The 5829-nt window shown below is 62.7% G+C and overlaps 1 long non-coding RNA gene across 1 annotated transcript; it reads right to left on the bottom strand.

Annotated features, from left to right (window-relative positions):
* Positions 1–759: 759 nt before the first annotated feature.
* Positions 760–3859, bottom strand: LOC132688578 (uncharacterized). Its single transcript, XR_009614589.3, has 2 exons — positions 1953–3859; positions 760–1590 (listed from the first exon to the last, which is right to left on the bottom strand). It is a non-coding gene; the product is annotated as an uncharacterized LOC132688578 (long non-coding RNA).
* Between the last annotated feature and the right edge of the window lie 1970 nt (positions 3860–5829).

Genomic DNA, 5829 nt, shown 5'->3' on the forward strand with positions numbered 1-5829 from the left:
GACGCCCTCCATTACTGTGGCCCGGGGCTGGGACGGTAACACCGCGGCCGGAAGCCTCAGCTCTGGGGCCCAAGGTCTTGGATTTGAAGTGTCCTCACAGCTACAAGTGCAGCTCTCTGTGCCTCGGCGGCTTGCGCGTGAGCGGGAAGGTAAGAGCCTTGCACCCTCCTCGACGACATTAACTGCACACGGCCCGGGGCCTCCTGTGCCACAGAAGTCCCGGAAACAGCAGCCCCCGTCCCGGTGCACACCGGCCTGGCTGCTCGGGGCCCGATCCCAAACCAGGCAGGACCTCTGTCTTGGGCTCAGCCCGTCAGAGCGGCGGCCGGGCCCTGCCGGCCTGGTGAACCTGGCTGTGTCTGGGTCCCAGCCGCGGTCCGGGTACCACACGGTCGTTGCCGTGTGATGAACGAGAGGGCGGACGTCCAGTGAATTAAGGGAGAGTGTGGGCCCTACCTAAGTCAGACCACCGCAGGCAGCGCCCGGAACCTCAAGGCAGTTCGAAAACCACGCCTTCAGGGGCGCCTGGGGGGCTCAGTCAGTTAGGCGTCCGACTCTTGATTTCGGCTCAGGTCACGATCTCACGGTCCTTGGGATCCAGCCCCACATCGGGCTCTATGCTGACCACGAAGTCTGCTTGGGATTCTCTCTCTCTCTCTCTGTCTCTCTCTCTGCCCCTCCCCTGCTTGCTGTCCAGCTGTCTCTCAAAACAAATAAAAATAAACTTTAAAACAAACACACGAGGAAACACACCAAGTCTTCAAAGGACCAAGATCCGGGTCACCTCGGATTGCTTTATTAGCGCCTGCAGCTGCCACTGGACACGGACACTCGTCGTCCTCCGAGAGGGAGGCCAGTGAGCGCTGGGGGCTGTCACCGCCCCAGAAGTGAGGGAGGAGGTGTCTCCGTGCCGCTGACCGGCAAGTGGCCCCAAGTGCAGGCCAGCCTCAATCTGTGACCTGAGCCCCCTCTGGGTGGTTTCTCTTCTCCATGGGAACTGTCCTCCGGACGGACGCCACGCAAGGGGAGGGGCCAGAGAAGCGACCGAGGGGCTTCCTGGGTCGCTGTCCACACTGAGGTTTTGCGTCCTTCAGGGAAGGAACACCACCGGATTTGCTCAGAGGAATCTGGATTTGCCCAAAAGAAGGTACCCTTGCCCTCACGAGGACACAGATCTTCTTCAAGCCGCACCAGTGACCCTAGAGAGCCGAAGGGATCGGCCACCGCTCCTTCTCCAGGGGCCTCCGTGTCAGGCCCCGAGGCCACAGGTCTGCCCAGCAAGCAGTGTCTGTTCACCAGCCACACTCTGCCCGTCCTGCCTTTTGGGGCCTCGACTCCCCACAGCTCCCAGCCCTCAGGGCCTGGGCTGCTGTTCCCACCCGCGGATGCTGCGTACCAACCGTGACCTTCAGTAGCATCTGCTTGTGGCTCTGAGTTAATCCCAGCGATTCACACCCCCGGTTCCCGGATAACGTGAGCACCGACCCTCACTGGGCACTGGCCGTGGGCAGCCCTCCGCCCGCTTTGCCGGTGACCTCGTACAATATCCACAGCAAGCCTTTGAGGAGACAGCTGTTACACCTCATCCTCCTGCAGATTTAAAAATCCAAGCACAACATGTGAGAAGGAGAGAGGATGGAGAGGGGGTTTGCAAGAGGCAGCGGGAAGGGCGGAGCAGAATCCTGCCGGGCAAGCAGGGTGGAGATCAGCCTCCTCCAGACCTGCCCGCTGGAAGGGGCCTCTCCACCCTGGTGAGCATCTCCCCAAACCCTCCCTGGGGTTCCCTGCCACATGGCCAGCTGCCCAGGACAGCAGGCCCTTGGCGGTCGGCCCCCTTATAAAGGGGTTTTAGGTCTGTCCCCCTCTGCCCGCCACGGCCTCCTGCCGTCATTGGTGCAAGGAGATGATCTGTCCCCAGTGCCGCCCCGTCCGCACCCCCAAGCACCTGTCACCTGCTGCGGTCGCTGCCCCGTCACCACACCCGACGTCACCAGCCAACCCAAGAGCCCGGGATATTTTCCTCGTGTCTGATTCGTGAGTGGTCACGACAAGACTCCGCCCTGTGTGGTTTGTGATACATAGCACAGACCAGACGAACGGGAAAACTACAGTGTTTGTGCCGAGGTAACGCGTGCTGTGGAGACGCTGTAGAGGGGTGAGGACCAGGGGTGCACGGGGCGGCCTGAGGTGTGAGACCCGCCAGAACGGGCACCGGCAGTGTCCCCCGGGGGGAAGCCTGGGGGGCGGGGGATAGAGCTGCGGACACATCTGGGGGCGGGGCTACCCGCAGATGGCCAGGCACGCGGACGCCCCGAAGGTGGGCCCCGGGCGCGACTCGGGGGCGGGGTCAGGGAGGAGGGGGGGCCCGCAGCGTTAGGGGCTCCGGGCCACTCCAAGGGGCTGGGTGTTGACACCAAGTGCAGACCACCTGGGGACGTGGAGCATCGATGTATCACCGACTCCTCTTTTCGGGGAGACTCCCTCTGCCGTGTGCAGCGCAGAGCACGGTGGAAGGGGATGCGGCCGGAGGCAGCGGTGGGCCCAGCCGGCCAGGGTGGTCATGGGGTGAAGCCCGTCCCGCCGGGTTCCGTGTGACAGACAGAGAGGAGTCGGGGTCAGCGCAGGGGCTGAGGCTCCAGAAGGATGAGGCGGCCCCACCGGGGGGGCGGGAAGGTCGGGAGCTCGGTTCCCGGCACAAAGCCAAGGGCTCTGGGACAGGTGGTAGCATACACAGAGGGTAGGTGGGTTCGGGCTGGACGTGAGCCGGAGGCAGGGCCTGTGAGCCCCCGTCTGAGCGACACCACAACCGGGGAGACGGGGTGGGGGGGCCCGGCCGGCCAAAGCGCTAGTCCCAGAGGTGAGGAGAGGCCGGTGGAGGGTGAGGAACGGGCAGGGAGGAGGGGAAACCAGGGCAGCCAGCTGTCCCCAAGCTGGGGACGTGTGTGCACCAGGAGGAGAGGCCGGTGGGGGGAAGGACAAATCAGAAGTTTCCATGGCCTGTGAGGCCCTCGGGCGCCGACTGGCCCAGCCCCTTCCTTCTGGGAACGAGAACAGAATCAGAGCAGCGAGGGGACTTGGGGGTTAGCAGAGCAGAGCCCAGCTCAGAGGCGGGCCTCCAGCCACTAAGTCATGGCTCTGACCTCAGCCTGCAGCCAGACCGTCAGACTGCACTCTCCTGGTGTGGAAGTCCCCACTTACCAGCGTGCCTATGGCCAGGAGGACAAACTGGCTCCCTGCTGGCTCCCAGAGGGACTGGGGACCACGTGGGACTCAAAGGTCACCACCGGCCCACGTCCACGGGGCTCTAGACCACACCTCGCTCATCCCGCTTCCTTCTTCGTCCCGCTGGACCGGATGCAGCCCGCCCCGCGACTCACCAGCTGGGGGAGGACGGACTGAGGAAACAGCTCTGCAAACTGAGGGACGCGAAGAGTTTTGCCCCCTTTTCTCTCCTCCACCTGCTTTCTGTGTGTTCGCACCACGTTCTGCACGGCAGAACGCCACGGGCCCCTCGCCCACCTCTCACTCCACTCGTTTCCCTCCCCTGGATCCCCTCACCTTGTGAACCATCGGTGTTTGGCAGGGGCCCCGGTGTGCGGCAGCGGGTCTGAGACCATTCCTCAACCGAGAGCCCGGGACGCTGTTTTAAATAAATGTGCAGATTTGGAAAAAGGACAAATACCAAGTAAATCTTGTCTCTAATGGCCCATCAAGCATTATTGCTGAAGATCAGCTCCTAGAACCCGTGAATCTCAGAACGTACAAATCACCTGCTTTTGACGGGTAACACATATACATTTTGTTTAAGAGCAAAATGTCAGGAAATTCATTTCTGGAGATGTGCGAGGAGTCACGCACACCAACCCCTGCCACCTCCGTAATAAATTTGGGAATGCGAAGTGCAGACCCTGCCCTTGAATGTCTCACACCCTCATCAGCAGCCTCAGCGAGTCAAGCCAGGGAAGGCCTGGCCGGCAAGCCCTGCGGCTTTTCTGGAGGCCGCTGGCACCTCAGGGTCCTGTCTCCCGGCCCCGGGCTCGGGCTCTGAAAACGGGGAGGGAATGCGGAACGGAGAGGGGGTGCGGACGCTCCGGACGCAGAGGTGAGAAGATGGAGGCCGGCTGGGGCTTCGCGCGGGTCGTGAACGCGGTGTGGACGCACGTGGGGACCCCCTGGGCGGGGAGAAGCGGCCCCGTAAGCATGGCTGCGTGACCGCGTGTACATCAGCCGTGCCACTGCGTGCACTGAAGGGGGCGGTCCCGAGAAAATGCAGGTGAATCAGTCCCGTTCCGGCCCAGACTTGAACCGAAACCCACAGGGAGATACCTCCTTCTCCACTTAAAATTTTGGGTAATTTCTAATTCTTATTTTTGAGACCCTAAAATCTCTAACCACTGCCCCCGAAAGCCTTGGACTCGCGCTCCTTCTTAGGGGAGCAGCAACGACGAGGGACCTTGTGACGGACTCCCCAGGGGCTGGCAGAGGACGCGGCTGCCTTGGGAACACAGACCTTTCTAAGAGCTGGGGTTTGGTTTGTTCTCTCTCTCTTCGTTTGCAGTTCTCCTTCCTTAAGGAGTTTCTTTGCACTCAGTCACTTAACCAACGTCTGTCCCTACTACTGCCAATGACAACGGGGGCAGTGGCTGTATTTCCTGGATTCTCACAACGTGCCGGACACTGTGCTGGCAGTTTCTTGCAACGGAGCTCGCCACTCTCGAAGCAGGTGTTAGGTCCCATTTTCCACCTGGGGAAACCTAGGGTCACACTGCCAGGCGCCGGCCGGCCGCCGTGGGGGTCGGAGGCTGGAACACAGCTTGTCACCCGGTGACAGGTTCCCCTTGCTGACCCGTGCGGGCACGCGAAGCCGAACGTGAGCTGGGACCGTGTCAGGGAAGCTGGTGCAGGTGGAAACCACCGTGGTGCAAGGTCAAAGCGACACAGGACGTGAGTGTCCAACGTGTGGTCGTGGACCCGCCGAGGAGCAAGACCCCTTCCCGCGGGGATCAGGGGAGGCCTGAGGCGGGGGCTGGAAGTGAACGGGACGGAGCCGCGGAGCCGGGGCTTGGGGGCAGGGCCCCCCCAGAAACAGGCGAGTGTAAGGAAAGCAGCACCTGCCAGTTGTACGAATTCACCCCGACAGAGTGACGGGAGTATAAACACAGATACACAGGCGAAGGAGGTTGTCAGCCAAGCCGTCTGATCGCAAGAGGAGATTCACACGAAGACGTTATGATGCAGCCCAGGGGCGCAGCGAGTGGGGGAGCTGGAGGTCACAGGAGACCCCCCGGAGCTGGAGAGTGGGACATGGGAGTCACCACCTCACGCTGTGAGGAGGCACGTCCGCCGGGGGGCGCCCTGCTGCCTTCACCGTCATCCCGCACATCGGTGAGCTCAGCAAAGCGCGGGAGGGAGTCAGGCAGCCCCGGGGGAGGCCGTGGGGCCAGACCAGGTGGGCAGAGGGCAGGGTCCCTTCCGGAAAAAGAAGGAGCGCAGCGCTTGGGGCCTGGGGCCAGTTCTGGTCTCAGGTGCTGTTCACATGGGAGAGCGAGCACACGGAAACCCTCCCGCCACGGGGCCCGGCACAAGCTGCGGTGGCACATGAGGGGACAGCGTGGCACCTGGGAGGGTACTGGCCGGGAGGGGGCCGCCCAGAGCAGAGAGAGTGACAGACCGTCCCTACGGGTCTACTCTGCACGTCCACGTGCACGTGCGTTTCTGATGATGCCGTTTGGTATGGAGTCCACGCCAGCCACGGCCGAGCGCTCGTGGCTCGTGCTGTCCTGACCACTCAAGCCCCCGGGCCTGGCCCCCCAGGACACCCACCAGAGG

Source organism: Panthera onca, chromosome A3 (genome assembly GCF_046562875.1).
Source record: "Panthera onca isolate mPanOnc1 chromosome A3, mPanOnc1 haplotype 2, whole genome shotgun sequence".
Classification (NCBI taxonomy): Eukaryota; Metazoa; Chordata; class Mammalia; order Carnivora; family Felidae; genus Panthera; species Panthera onca.